Here is a 15,902-nt window from a genome sequence, read left to right as displayed (position 1 = left end):
CATATCTGTTCTCAGATTCCACAGAAATAAGGCTAGAAAAGAGATCCACGTAATACAGATGTAACTCTGTGAGTGGAAGTCAAACATCACAGAGCAGTTTCTCAGAAAGCTTCTTTCCAGATTTCATCTGAGGATATTTCCTTTTTCACCATAGCCCTCTATGGGCTTCCAAATATCACTTTGCCAATTCCACAAGAACTGTCTTAGCGAAAGGCTTCTTGAGGGGAAAGCTGTAACTCTGTGAGATGATTTCACAGAAGACAAAGAAGTTTCTCAGAAAGCTTCCTTCTCTTTGTTATCGGAGGATATTTCCTTTGGCCCTATAGTCTTCAAAGGGATCCGAAATATCTGTTCTCAGATTCCACAGAAATAAGGCTAGCAAAGAGATCCACGAAATACACCTGTAACTTTGTGAGATGAATGAACAGAACACTAAACAGTTTCTCAGAAAGCTTCTTTCCAGATTTCATCTGAGGATATTTCCTTTTTCACCATAGCCCTCTATGGGCTTCCAAATATCACTTTGCCAATTCCACAAGAACTGTCTTAGCGAAAGGCTTCTTGAGGGGAAAGCTGTAACTCTGTGAGATGATTTCACAGAAGACAAAGAAGTTTCTCAGAAAGCTTCCTTCTCTTTGTTATCGGAGGATATTTCCTTTGGCCCTATAGTCTTCAAAGGGATCCGAAATATCTGTTCTCAGATTCCACAGAAATAAGGCTAGCAAAGAGATCCACGAAATACAGATGTAACTCTGTGAGATAAATGAACAGAACACTAAGAAGTTTCTCAGAAAGTTTCTTTCCAGATTTCATCTGAGGATATTTCCTTTTTCACCATAGCACTCTATGGGCTTCCAAATATCACTTTGCCAATTCCACAAGAACTGTCTTAGCGAAAGGCTTCTTGAGGGGAAAGCTGTAACTCTGTGAGATGATTTCACAGAACACAAAGAAGTTTCTCAGAAAGCTTCTTTCTCTTTGTTATCGGAGGATATTTCCTTTGGCCCTATAGTCTTCAAAGGAATCCGAAATATCTGTTCTCAGATTCCACAGAAATAAGGCTAGCAAAGAGATCCACGAAATACAGATGTAACTCTGTGAGGGGAAGTCACACATCAGAGTGTTTCTCAGAAAGCTTCTTTCCAGATTTCATCTGAGGATATATCCTTTTTCACCATAGCCCTCTAAGGGCTTCCAAATATCACTTTGCCAATTCCAGAAGAACTGTCTTAGCGAAAGGCGTCTTGAGGGGAAAGCTGTAACTCTATTAGATGATTTCACAGAACACAAAGAAGTTTCTCAGAAAGCTTCTTTCTCTTTGTTATCGGAGGATATTTCCTTTGGCCCTATAGTCTTCAAAGGGATCCGAAATATCTGTTCTCAGATTCCACAGAAATAAGGCTAGCAAAGAGATCCACGAAATACACATGTAACTCTGTGAGATGAATGAACAGAACACTAAGCAGTTTCTCAGAAAGCTTCTTTCCAGATTTCATCTGAGGATATTTCCTTTTTCACCTTAGCCCTCTATGGGCTGCCAAATATCACTTTGCCAATTCCACAAGAACTGTCTTAGCGAAAGGCTTCTTGAGGGGAAAGCTGTAACTCTGTGGGATGATTTCACAGAACACAAAGAAGTTTCTCAGAAAGCTTCCTTCTCTTTGTTGTCGGAGGATATTTCCTTTGGCCCTATAGTCTTCAAAGGGATCCGAAATATCTGTTCTCAGATTCCACAGAAATAAGACTAGCAAACAGATGCAAGAAATACAGATGTAACTCTGTGAGTGGAAGTCACACATCTCAGAGCAGTTTCTCAGAAAGCTTCTTTCCAGATTTCATCTGAGGATATTTCCTTTTTCACCATAGCCCTCTATGGGCTTCCAAATATCACTTTTCCAATTCCACAAGAACTGTCTTAGCGAAAGGCTTCTTGAGGGGAAAGCTGTAACTCTGTGAGATGATTTCACTGAACACAAAGAAGTTTCTCAGAAAGCTTCTTTCTCTTTGTTATCGGAGGATATTTCCTTTGGCCCTATATTCTTCAAAAGGATCCGAAATATCTGTTCTCAGATTCCACAGAACTAAGGCTAGCAAAGAGATCCACGAAATACAGATGTAAGTCTGTGAGATGAATGAATAGAACATTAAGCAGTTTCTCAGAAAGATTCTTTCCAGATTTCATCTGAGGATATTTCCTTTTTCACCATAGCCCTCTATGGGTTTCCAAATATCACTTTGCCAATTCCACAAGAACTGTCTTAGCGAAAGGCTTCTTGAGGGGAAAGCTGTAACTCTGTGAGATGATTTCATAGAACACAAAGAAGTTTCTCAGAAATCTTCCTTCTCTTTGTTATCGGAGGATATTTCCTTTGGCCCTATAGTCTTCAAATGGATCCGACATATCTGTTCTCAGATTCCACAGAAATAAGGCTAGAAAAGAGATCCACGTAATACAGATGTAACTCTGTGAGTGGAAGTCAAACATCACAGAGCAGTTTCTCAGAAATCTTCTTTCCAGATTTCATTGAGGATATTTCCTTTTTCACCATAGCCCTCTATGGGCTTCCAAATATCACTTTGCCAATTCCACAAGAACTGTCTTAGTGAAAGGCTTCTTGAGGGGAAAGCTGTAACTCTGTGAGATGATTTCACAGAAGACAAAGAAGTTTCTCAGAAAGCTTCCTTCTCTTTGTTATCGGAGGATATTTCCTTTGCCCCTATAGTCTTCAAAGGGATCCGAAATATCTGTTCTCAGATTCCACAGAAATAAGGCTAGCAAAGAGATCCACGAAATACAGATGTAACACTGTGAGATAAATGAACAGAACACTAAGAAGTTTCTCAGAAAGTTTCTTTCCAGATTTCATCTGAGGATATTTCCTTTTTCACCATAGCACTCTATGGGCTTCCAAATATCACTTTGCCAATTCCACAAGAACTGTCTTAGCGAAAGGCTTCTTGAGGGGAAAGCTGTAACTCTGTGAGATGATTTCACAGAACACAAAGAAGTTTCTCAGAAAGCTTCTTTCTCTTTGTTATCGGAGGATATTTCCTTTGGCCCTATAGTCTTCAAAGGGATCCGAAATATCTGTTCTCAGATTCCACAGAAATAAGGCTAGCAAAGAGATCCACGAAATACAGATGTAACTCTGTGAGGGGAAGTCACACATCAGAGTAGTTTCTCAGAAAGCTTCTCTCCAGATTTCATCTGAGGATATATCCTTTTTCACCATAGCCCTCTATGGGCTTCCAAATATCACTTTGCCAATTCCACAAGAACTGTCTTAGCGAAAGGCGTCTTGAGGGGAAAGCTGTAACTCTATTAGATGATTTCACAGAACACAAAGAAGTTTCTCAGAAAGCTTCTTTCTCTTTGTTATCGGAGGATATTTCCTTTGGCCCTATAGTCTTCAAAGGGATCCGAAATATCTGTTCTCAGATTCCACAGAAATAAGGCTAGCAAAGAGATCCACGAAATACACATGTAACTATGTGAGATGAATGAACAGAACACTAAGCAGTTTCTCAGAAAGCTTCTTTCCAGATTTCATCTGAGGATATTTCCTTTTTCACCATAGCCCTCTATGGGCTGCCAAATATCACTTTGCCAATTCCACAAGAACTGTCTTAGCGAAAGGCTTCTTGAGGGGAAAGCTGTAACTCTGTGAGATGATTTCACAGAACACAAAGAAGTTTCTCAGAAAGCTTCCTTCTCTTTGTTATCGGAGGATATTTCCTTTGGCCCTATAGTCTTCAAAGGCATCCGAAATATCTGTTCTCAGATTCCACAGAAATAAGGCTAGCAAAGAGATCCACGAAATACAGATGTAACTCTTTGAGTGGAAGTCACACATCACAGAGCAGTTTCTCAGAAAGCTTCTTTCCAGAATTCATCTGAGGATATTTCCTTTTTCAACATAGCCCTCTATGGGCTGCCAAATATCACTTTGCCAATTCCACAAGAACTGTCTTAGCGAAAGGCTTCTTGAGGGGAAAGCTGTAACTCTGTGAGATGATTTCACAGAACACAAAGAAGTTTCTCAGAAAGCTTCCTTCTCTTTGTTATCGGAGGATATTTCCTTTGTCCCTATAGTCTTCAAAGGGATCCTAAATATCTGTTCTCAGATTCCACAGAAATAAGGCTAGCAAAGAGATCCACGAAATACAGATGTAAGTCTGTGAGATGAATGAATAGAACATTAAGCAGTTTCTCAGAAAGCTTCTTTCCAGATTTCATCTGAGGATATTTACTTTTTCACCATAGCCCTCTATGGGCTTCCAAATATCACTTTGCCAATTCCACAAGAACTGTCTTAGCGAAAGGCTTCTAGAGGGGAAAGCTGTAACTCTGTGAGATGATTTCACAGAACACAAAGAAGTTTCTCAGAAATCTTCCTTCTCTTTTGTATCGGAGGATATTTCCTTTGGCCCTATAGTCTTCAAATGGATCCGACATATCTGTTCTCAGATTCCACAGAAATAAGGCTAGAAAAGAGATCCACGTAATAAAGATGTAACTCTGTGAGTGGAAGTCACACATCACAGAGCAGTTTCTCAGAAAGCTTCTTTCCAGATTTCATCTGAGGATATTTCCTTTTTCACCATAGCCCTCTATGGGTTTCCAAATATCACTTTGCCAATTCCACAAAAACTGTCTTAGTGAAAGGCTTCTTGAGGGGAAAGCTGTAACTCTGTGAGATGATTTCACAGAACACAAAGAAGTTTCTCAGAAAGCTTCCTTCTCTTTGTTATCGGAGGATATTTCCTTTGGCCCTATAGTCTTCAAAGGGATCCGAAATATCTGTTCTCAGATTCCACAGAAATAAGGCTAGCAAAGAGATCCACGAAATACAGATGTAACTCTGTGAGATGAATGAACAGAACACTAAGAAGTTTCTCAGAAAGCTTCTTTCCAGATTTCATCTGAGGATATTTCCTTTTTCACCATAGCCCTCTATGGGCTTCCAAATATCACTTTGCCAACTCCACATGAACTGTCTTAGCGAAAGGCTTCTTGAGGGGAAAGCTGTAACTCTGTGAGATGATTTCACAGAACACAAAGAAGTTTCTCAGAAAGCTTCTTTCTCTTTGTTATCGGAGGATATTTCCGTTGGCCCTATAGTCTTCAAAGGGATCCGAAATATCTGTTCTCAGATTCCACAGAAATAAGGCTAGCAAAGAGATCCACGAAATACAGATGTAACTCTGTGAGTGGAAGTCACACATCACAGAGCAGTTTCTCAGAAAGCTTCTTTCCAGATTTCATCTGAGGATATTTCCTTTTTCACCATAGCCCTCTATGGGCTTCCAAATATCACTTTGCCAATTCCACAAGATCTGTCTTAGCGAAAGGCTTCTTGAGGGGAAAACTGTAACTCTGTGAGATAATTTCACAGAACACAAAGAAGTTTCTCAGAAAGCTTCTTTCTCTCTGTTATCGGAGGATATTTCCTTTAGCCTTATAGTCTTCAAAGGGATCCGAAATATCTGTTCTCAGATTCCACAGAAATAAGGCTAGCAAAGAGATCCACGAAATACAGATGTAACTCTGTGAGTGGAAGTCACACATCACAGAGCAGTTTCTCAGAAAGCTTCTTTCCAGATTTCATCTGAGGATATTTCCTTTTTCACCATAGCCATCTACGGGCTTCCAAATATCACTTTGGCAATTCCACAAGAACTGTCTTAGCGAAAGGCTTCTTGAGGGGAAAGCTGTAACTCTGTGAGATGATTTCACAGAACACAAAGAAGTTTCTCAGAAAGCTTCCTTCTCTTTGTTATCGGGGGATATTTCCTTTGGCCCTATAGTCTTCAAAGGGATCCGAAATATCTGTTCACAGATTCCACAGAAATAAGGCTAGCAAAGAGATCCACGAAATACAGATGTAACTCGGTGAGATGAATGAACAGAACACTAAGCAGTTTCTCAGAAAGCTTCTTTCCAGATTTCATCGGAGGATATTTCCTTTTTCACCATAGCCCTCTATGGGCTTCCAAATATCACTTTGCCAATTCCACAAGAAATGTCTTTGCGAGAGGCTTCTTTAGGGGAAAGCTGTAACTCTGTGAGATGATTTCACAGAACACAAAGAAGTTTCTCAGAAAGCTTCCTTCTCTTTGTTATCGGAGGATATTTCCTTTGGCCCTATAGTCTTCAAAGGGATCCGAAATATCTGTTCTCAGATTCCACAGAAATAAGGCTAGCAAAGAGATCCACGAAACAGAGATGTAACTCTGTGAGTGGAAGTCACACATCACAGAGCAGTTTCTCAGAAAGCTTCTTTCCAGATTTCATCTGAGGATATTTCCTTTTTCACCATAGCCCTCTATGGGCTTCCAAATATCACTTTGCCAATTCCACAAGAACTGTCTTAGCGAAAGGCTTCTTGAGGGGAAAGCTGTAACTCTGTGAGATGATTTCACAGAACACAAAGAAGTTTCTCAGAAAGCTTCTTTCTCTTTGTTATCGGACGATATACCTTTGGCCCTATAGTCTTCAAAGGGATCCGAAATATCGGTTCTCAGATTCCACAGAAATAAGGCTAGCAAAGAGATCCACGAAATACAGATGTAACTCTGTGAGTGGAAGTCACACATCACAGAGCAGTTTCTCAGAAAGCTTCTTTCCAGATTTCATCTGAGGATATTTCCTTTTTCACCATAGCCCTCTATGGGCTTCCAAATATCACTTTGCCAATTCCACAAGATCTGTCTTAGCGAAAGGCTTCTTGAGGGGAAAACTGTAACTCTGTGAGATAATTTCACAAAACACAAAGAAGTTTCTCAGAAAGCTTCGTTCTCTCTGTTATCGGAGGATATTTCCTTTAGCCTTATAGTCTTCAAAGGGATCTGAAATATCTGTTCTCAGATTCCACAGAAATAAGGCTAGCAAAGAGATCCACGAAATACAGATGTAACTCTGTGAGTGGAAGTCACACATCACAGAGCAGTTTCTCAGAAAGCTTCTTTCCAGAATTCATCTGAGGATATTTCCTTTTTCAACATAGCCCTCTATGGGCTGCCAAATATCACTTTGCCAATTCCACAAGAACTGTCTTAGCGAAAGGCTTCTTGAGGGGAAAGCTGTAACTCTGTGAGATGATTTCACAGAACACAAAGAAGTTTCTCAGAAAGCTTCTTTCTCTTTGTTATCGGACGATATTCCTTTGGCCCTATAGTCTTCAAAGGGATCCGAAATATCTGTTCTCAGATTCCACAGAAATAAGGCTAGCAAAGAGATACACGAATTACAGATGTAACTCTGTGAGTGGAAGTCACACATCACAGAGCAGTTTCTCAGAAAGCTTCTTTCCAGATTTCATCTGAGGATATTTCCTTTTTCACCATAGCCCTCTATGGGCTTCCAAATATCACTTTGCCAATTCCACAAGATCTGTCTTAGCGAAAGGCTTCTTGAGGGGAAAACTGTAACTCTGTGAGATAATTTCACAGAACACAAAGAAGTTTCTCAGAAAGCTTCTTTCTCTCTGTTATCGGAGGATATTTCCTTTAGCCTTATAGTCTTCAAAGGGATCCGAAATATCTGTTCTCAGATTCCACAGAAATAATGCTAGCAAAGAGATCCACGAAATACAGATGTAACTCTGTGAGTGGAAGTCACACATCACAGAGCAGTTTCTCAGAAAGCTTCTTTCCAGATTTCATCTGAGGATATTTCCTTTTTCACCGTAGCCCTCTATGGGCTTCCAAATATCACTTTGCCAATTCCACAAGAACTGTCTTAGCGAAAGGCTTATTGAGGGGAAAGCTGTAACTCTGTGAGATGATTTCACAGAACACAAAGAAGTTTCTCAGAAAGCTTCCTTCTCTTTGTTATCGGGGGATATTTCCTTTGGCCCTATAGTCTTCAAAGGGATCCGAAATATCTGTTCTCAGATTCCACAGAAATAAGGCTAGCAAAGAGATCCACGAAATACAGATGTAACTCTGTGAGATGAATGAACAGAACTCTAAGCAGTTTCTCAGAAAGCTTCTTTCCAGATTTCATCGGAGGATATTTCCTTTTTCACCATAGCCCTCTATGGGCTTCCAAATATCACTTTGCCAATTCCACAAGAAATGTCTTTGCGAGAGGCTTCTTGAGGGGAAAGCTGTAACTCTGTGAGATGATTTCACAGAACACAAAGAAGTTTCTCAGAAAGCTTCCTTCTCTTTGTTATCGGAGGATATTTCCTTTGGCCCTATAGTCTTCAAAGGGATCCGAAATATCTGTTCTCAGATTCCACAGAAATAAGGCTAGCAAAGAGATCCACGAAATACAGATGTAACTCTGTGAGATGAATAAACAGAACACTAAGCAATTTCTCAGAAAGCTTCTTTCCAGATTTCATCTGAGGATATTTCCTTTTTCACCATAGCCCTCTATGGGCTTCCAAATATCACTTTGCCAATTCCACAAGAACTGTCTTTGCGAAAGGCTTTTTGAGGGGAAAGCTGTAACTCTGTGAGATGATTTCACAGAACACAAAGAAGTTTCTCAGAAAGCTTCCTTCTCTTTGTTATCGGAGGATATTTCCTTTGGCCCTATAGTCTTCAAAGGGACCCGAAATATCTGTTCTCAGATTCCACAGAAATAAGGCTAGCAAAGAGATCCACGAAATACAGATGTAACTCTGTGAGTGGAAGTCACACATCACAGAGCAGTTTCTCAGAAAGCTTCTTTCCAGGTTTCATCTGAGGATAGTTCCTTTTTCACCATAGCCCTCTATGGGCTTCCAAATATCACTTTGCCAATTCCACAAGAACTGTCTTAGCGAAAGGCTTCTTGAGGGGAAAGCTGTAACTCTGTGAGATGATTTCACAGAACACAAAGATGTTTCTCAGAAAGCTTCCTTCTCTTTGTTATCGGAGGATATTTCCTTTGGCCCTGTAGACTTCAAAGGGATCCGAAATATCTGTTCTCAGATTACACAGAAATAAGGCTAGCAAAGAGATCCACGAAATACTGATGTAACTCTGTGAGTGGAAGTCACACATCACAGAGCAGTTTCTCAGAAAGCTTCTTTCCAGATTTCATCTGAGGATATTTCCTTTTTCACCATAGCCCTCTATGGCTTCCAAATCTCACTTTGCCAATTCCACAAGAACTGTCTTAGCGAAAGGCTTCTTGAGGGGAAAGCTGTAACTCTGTGAGATGATTTCACAGAACACAAAGAAGTTTCTCAGAAAGCTTCCTTCTCTTTGTTATCGGAGGATATTTCCTTTGGCAATATAGTCTTCAATGGGATCCGAAATATCTGTTCTCAGATTCCACAGAAATAAGGCTAGCAAAGAGATCCACGAAATACAGATGTAACTCTGTGAGATGAATGAAAAAACACTAAGCAGTTTCTCAGAAAGCTTCTTTCCAGATTTCATCTGAGGATATTTCCTTTTTCACCATAGCCCTCTATGGGCTTCCAAATATCACTTTGCCAATTCCACAAGAACTGTCTTAGCGAAAGGCTTCTTGAGGGGAAAGCTGTAACTCTGTGACATGATTTCACAGAACACAAAGAAGTTTCTCAGAAAGCTTCCTTCTCTTTGTTATCGGAGGATATTTCCTTTGGCCCTATAGTCTTCAGAGGGATCCGAAATATCTGTTCTCAGATTCCACAGAAATAAGGCTAGCAAAGAGATCCACGAAATACAGATGTAACTCTGTGAGTGGAAGTCACACATCACAGAGCAGTTTCTCAGAAAGCTTCTTTCAAGATTTCATCTGAGGATAGTTCCTTTTTCACCATAGCCCTCTATGGGCTTCCAAATATCACTTTGCCAATTCCACAAGAACTGTCTTAGCGAAAGGCTTCTTGAGGGGAAAGCTGTAACTCTGTGAGATGATTTCACAGAACACAAAGAAGTTTCTCAGAAAGCTTCCTTCTCTTTTTTATCGGAGGATATTTCCTTTGGCCCTATAGACTTCAAAGGGATCCGAAATATCTGTTCTCAGATTCCACAGAAATAAGGCTAGCAAAGAGATCCACGAAATACTGATGTAACTCTGTGAGTGGAAGTCACACATCACAGAGCAGTTTCTCAGAAAGCTTCTTTCCGGATTTCATCTGAGGATATTTCCTTTTTCACCATAGCCCTCTATGGCTTCCAAATATCACTTTGCCAATTCCACAAGAACTGTCATAGCGAAAGGATTCTTGAGGGGAAAGCTGTAACTCTGTGAGATGATATCACAGAACACAAAAAAGTTTCTCAGAAAGCTTCCTTCTCTTTGTTATCGGAGGATATTTCCTTTGGCCCAACAGTCTTCAAAGGGATCCGAAATATCTGTTCTCTGATTCCACAGAAATAAGGCTAGCAAAGAGATCCACGTAATACAGATGTAACTCTGTGAGATGAATGAACAGAACAGTAAGGAGTTTCTCAGAAAGCTTCTTTCCAGATATCATCTGAGGATATTTCCTTTTTCACCATAGCCCTCTATGGGCTTCCAAATATCACTTTGCCAATTCCACAAGAACTGTCTTAGCGAAAGGCTTCTTGAGGAGAAAGCTGTAACTCTGTGAGATGATTTTACAGAACACAAAGAAGTTTCTCAGAAAGCTTCTTTCTCTTTGTTATTGGAGGATATTTCCTTTGGCCCTATAGTCTTCAAAGGGATCCGAAATATCTGTTCTCAGATTCCACAGAAATAAGGCTAGCAAAGGGTTCCACGAAACAGAGATGTAAGTCTGTGAGTGGAAGTCACACATCACAGAGCAGTCTCTCAGAAAGCTTCTTTCCAGATTTCATCTGAGGATATTTGCTTTTTCTCCATAGCCTTCTAAGTGCTTCCAAATATCACTTTGCCAATTCCACAAGAACTGTCTTAGCGAAAGGCTTCTTGAGGGGAAAGCTGTAACTCTGTGACATGATTTCACAGAACACAAAGAAGTTTCTCAGAAAGCTTCTTTCTCTTTGTTATCGGAGGATATTTCCTTTGGCCCTATAGTCTTCAAAGGGATCCGAAATATCTGTTCTCAGATTCCACAGAAATAAGGCTAGCAAAGAGATCCACGAAACAGAGATGTAACTCTGTGAGTGGAAGTCACACATCACAGAGCAGTTTCTCAGAAAGCTTCTTTCCAGATTTCATCTGAGGATATTTCCTTTTTCACCGTAGCCCTCTATGGGCTGCCAAATATCACTTTGCCAATTCCACAAGAACTGTCTTAGCGAAAGGCTTCTTGAGGGAAAAGCTGTAACTCTGTGAGATGATTTCACAGAACACAAAGAAGTTTCTCAGAAAGCTTCCTTCTCTTTGTTATCGGAGGATATTTCCTTTGGCCCTGTAGTCTTCAAAGGGATCCGAAATATCTGTTCTCAGATTCCACAGAAATAAGGCTAGCAAAGAGATCCACGAAATACACATGTAACTCTGTGAGATGAATGAACAGAACACTAAGCAGTTTCTCAGAAAGCTTCTTTCCAGATTTCATCTGAGGATATTTCCTTTTTCACCATAGCCCTCTATGGGCTGCCAAATATCACTTTGCCAATTCCACAAGAACTGTCTTAGCGAAAGGCTTCTTGAGGGGAAAGCTGTAACTCTGTGAGATGATTTCACAGAACACAAAGAAGTTTCTCAGAAAGCTTCCTTCTCTTTGTTATCGGAGGATATTTCCTTTGGCCCTATAGTCTTCAAAGGCATCCGAAATATCTGTTCTCAGATTCCACAGAAATAAGTCTAGCAAAGAGATCCACGAAATACAGATGTAACTCTGTGAGTGGAAGTCACACATCACAGAGCAGTTTCTCAGAAAGCTTCTTTCCAGAATTCATCTGAGGATATTTCCTTTTTCAACATAGCCCTCTATGGGCTGCCAAATATCACTTTGCCAATTCCACAAGAACTGTCTTAGCGAAAGGCTTCTTGAGGGGAAAGCTGTAACTCTGTGAGATGATTTCACAGAACACAAAGAAGTTTCTCAGAAAGCTTCTTTCTCTTTGTTATCGGACGATATTCCTTTGGCCCTATAGTCTTCAAAGGGATCCGAAATATCTGTTCTCAGATTCCACAGAAATAAGGCAGGCAAAGACATCCACGAAATACAGATGTAACTCTGTGAGTGGAAGTCACACATCACAGAGCAGTTTCTCAGAAAGCTTCTTTCCAGATTTCATCTGAGGATATTTCCTTTTTCACCATAGCCCTCTATGGGCTTCCAAATATCACTTTGCCAATTCCACAAGAACTGTCTTTGCGAAAGGCTTTTTGAGGGGAAAGCTGTAACTCTGTGAGATGATTTCACAGAACACAAAGAAGTTTCTCAGAAAGCTTCCTTCTCTTTGTTATCGGAGGATATTTCCTTTGGCCCTATAGTCTTCAAAGGGACCCGAAATATCTGTTCTCAGATTCCACAGAAATAAGGCTAGCAAAGAGATCCACGAAATACAGATGTAACTCTGTGAGTGGAAGTCACACATCACAGAGCAGTTTCTCAGAAAGCTTCTTTCCAGGTTTCATCTGAGGATAGTTCCTTTTTCACCATAGCCCTCTATGGGCTTCCAAATATCACTTTGCCAATTCCACAAGAACTGTCTTAGCGAAAGGCTTCTTGAGGGGAAAGCTGTAACTCTGTGAGATGATTTCACAGAACACAAAGATGTTTCTCAGAAAGCTTCCTTCTCTTTGTTATCGGAGGATATTTCCTTTGGCCCTGTAGACTTCAAAGGGATCCGAAATATCTGTTCTCAGATTACACAGAAATAAGGCTAGCAAAGAGATCCACGAAATACTGATGTAACTCTGTGAGTGGAAGTCACACATCACAGAGCAGTTTCTCAGAAAGCTTCTTTCCAGATTTCATCTGAGGATATTTCCTTTTTCACCATAGCCCTCTATGGCTTCCAAATCTCACTTTGCCAATTCCACAAGAACTGTCTTAGCGAAAGGCTTCTTGAGGGGAAAGCTGTAACTCTGTGACATGATTTCACAGAACACAAAGAAGTTTCTCAGAAAGCTTCCTTCTCTTTGTTATCGGAGGATATTTCCTTTGGCCCTATAGTCTTCAGAGGGATCCGAAATATCTGTTCTCAGATTCCACAGAAATAAGGCTAGCAAAGAGATCCACGAAATACAGATGTAACTCTGTGAGTGGAAGTCACACATCACAGAGCAGTTTCTCAGAAAGCTTCTTTCAAGATTTCATCTGAGGATAGTTCCTTTTTCACCATAGCCCTCTATGGGCTTCCAAATATCACTTTGCCAATTCCACAAGAACTGTCTTAGCGAAAGGCTTCTTGAGGGGAAAGCTGTAACTCTGTGAGATGATTTCACAGAACACAAAGAAGTTTCTCAGAAAGCTTCCTTCTCTTTTTTATCGGAGGATATTTCCTTTGGCCCTATAGACTTCAAAGGGATCCGAAACATCTGTTCTCAGATTCCACAGAAATAAGGCTAGCAAAGAGATCCACGAAATACTGATGTAACTCTGTGAGTGGAAGTCACACATCACAGAGCAGTTTCTCAGAAAGCTTCTTTCCGGATTTCATCTGAGGATATTTCCTTTTTCACCATAGCCCTCTATGGCTTCCAAATATCACTTTGCCAATTCCACAAGAACTGTCATAGCGAAAGGATTCTTGAGGGGAAAGCTGTAACTCTGTGAGATGATATCACAGAACACAAAAAAGTTTCTCAGAAAGCTTCCTTCTCTTTGTTATCGGAGGATATTTCCTTTGGCCCTATAGTCTTCAAAGGGATCCGAAATATCTGTTCTCTGATTCCACAGAAATAAGGCTAGCAAAGAGATCCACGTAATACAGATGTAACTCTGTGAGATGAATGAACAGAACAGTAAGGAGTTTCTCAGAAAGCTTCTTTCCAGATATCATCTGAGGATATTTCCTTTTTCACCATAGCCCTCTATGGGCTTCCAAATATCACTTTGCCAATTCCACAAGAACTGTCTTAGCGAAAGGCTTCTTGAGGAGAAAGCTGTAACTCTGTGAGATGATTTTACAGAACACAAAGAAGTTTCTCAGAAAGCTTCTTTCTCTTTGTTATTGGAGGATATTTCCTTTGGCCCTATAGTCTTCAAAGGGATCCGAAATATCTGTTCTCAGATTCCACAGAAATAAGGCTAGCAAAGGGATCCACGAAACAGAGATGTAAGTCTGTGAGTAGAAGTCACACATCACAGAGCAGTTTCTCAGAAAGCTTCTTTCCAGATTTCATCTGAGGATATTTGCTTTTTCTCCATAGCCTTCTAAGTGCTTCCAAATATCACTTTGCCAATTCCACAAGAACTGTCTTAGCGAAAGGCTTCTTGAGGGGAAAGCTGTAACTCTGTGACATGATTTCACAGAACACAAAGAAGTTTCTCAGAAAGCTTCTTTCTCTTTGTTATCGGAGGATATTTCCTTTGGCCCTATAGTCTTCAAAGGGATCCGAAATATCTGTTCTCAGATTCCACAGAAATAAGGCTAGCAAAGAGATCCACGAAACAGAGATGTAACTCTGTGAGTGGAAGTCACACATCACAGAGCAGTTTCTCAGAAAGCTTCTTTCCAGATTTCATCTGAGGATATTTCCTTTTTCACCGTAGCCCTCTATGGGCTGCCAAATATCACTTTGCCAATTCCACAAGAACTGTCTTAGCGAAAGGCTTCTTGAGGGAAAAGCTGTAACTCTGTGAGATGATTTCACAGAACACAAAGAAGTTTCTCAGAAAGCTTCCTTCTCTTTGTTATCGGAGGATATTTCCTTTGGCCCTGTAGTCTTCAAAGGGATCCGAAATATCTGTTCTCAGATTCCACAGAAATAAGGCTAGCAAAGAGATCCACGAAATACACATGTAACTCTGTGAGATGAATGAACAGAACACTAATCAGTTTCTCAGAAAGCTTCTTTCCAGATTTCATCTGAGGATATTTCCTTTTTCACCATAGCCCTCTATGGGCTGCCAAATATCACTTTGCCAATTCCACAAGAACTGTCTTAGCGAAAGGCTTCTTGAGGGGAAAGCTGTAACTCTGTGAGATGATTTCACAGAACACAAAGAAGTTTCTCAGAAAGCTTCCTTCTCTTTGTTATCGGAGGATATTTCCTTTGGCCCTATAGTCTTCAAAGGCATCCGAAATATCTGTTCTCAGATTCCACAGAAATAAGTCTAGCAAAGAGATCCACGAAATACAGATGTAACTCTGTGAGTGGAAGTCACACATCACAGAGCAGTTTCTCAGAAAGCTTCTTTCCAGAATTCATCTGAGGATATTTCCTTTTTCAACATAGCCCTCTATGGGCTGCCAAATATCACTTTGCCAATTCCACAAGAACTGTCTTAGCGAAAGGCTTCTTGAGGGGAAAGCTGTAACTCTGTGAGATGATTTCACAGAACACAAAGAAGTTTCTCAGAAAGCTTCTTTCTCTTTGTTATCGGACGATATTCCTTTGGCCCTATAGTCTTCAAAGGGATCCGAAATATCTGTTCTCAGATTCCACAGAAATAAGGCTAGCAAAGACATCCACGAAATACAGATGTAACTCTGTGAGTGGAAGTCACACATCACAGAGCAGTTTCTCAGAAAGCTTCTTTCCAGATTTCATCTGAGGATATTTCCTTTTTCACCATAGCCCTCTATGGGCTTCCAAATATCACTTTGCCAATTCCACAAGATCTGTCTTAGCGAAAGGCTTCTTGAGGGGAAAACTGTAACTCTGTGAGATAATTTCACAGAACACAAAGAAGTTTCTCAGAAATCTTCTTTCTCTCTGTTATCGGAGGATATTTCCTTTAGCCTTATAGTCTTCAAAGGGATCCGAAATATCTGTTCTCAGATTCCACAGAAATAAGGCTAGCAAAGAGATCCACGAAATACAGATGTAACTCTGTGAGTGGAAGTCACACATCACAGAGCAGTTTCTCAGAAAGCTTCTTTCCAGATTTCATCTGAGGATATTT

Source organism: Macaca nemestrina, chromosome 8, assembly GCF_043159975.1.
Source record: "Macaca nemestrina isolate mMacNem1 chromosome 8, mMacNem.hap1, whole genome shotgun sequence".
Classification (NCBI taxonomy): Eukaryota; Metazoa; Chordata; class Mammalia; order Primates; family Cercopithecidae; genus Macaca; species Macaca nemestrina.
Note: the sequence above shows the minus strand (reverse complement) of the source record.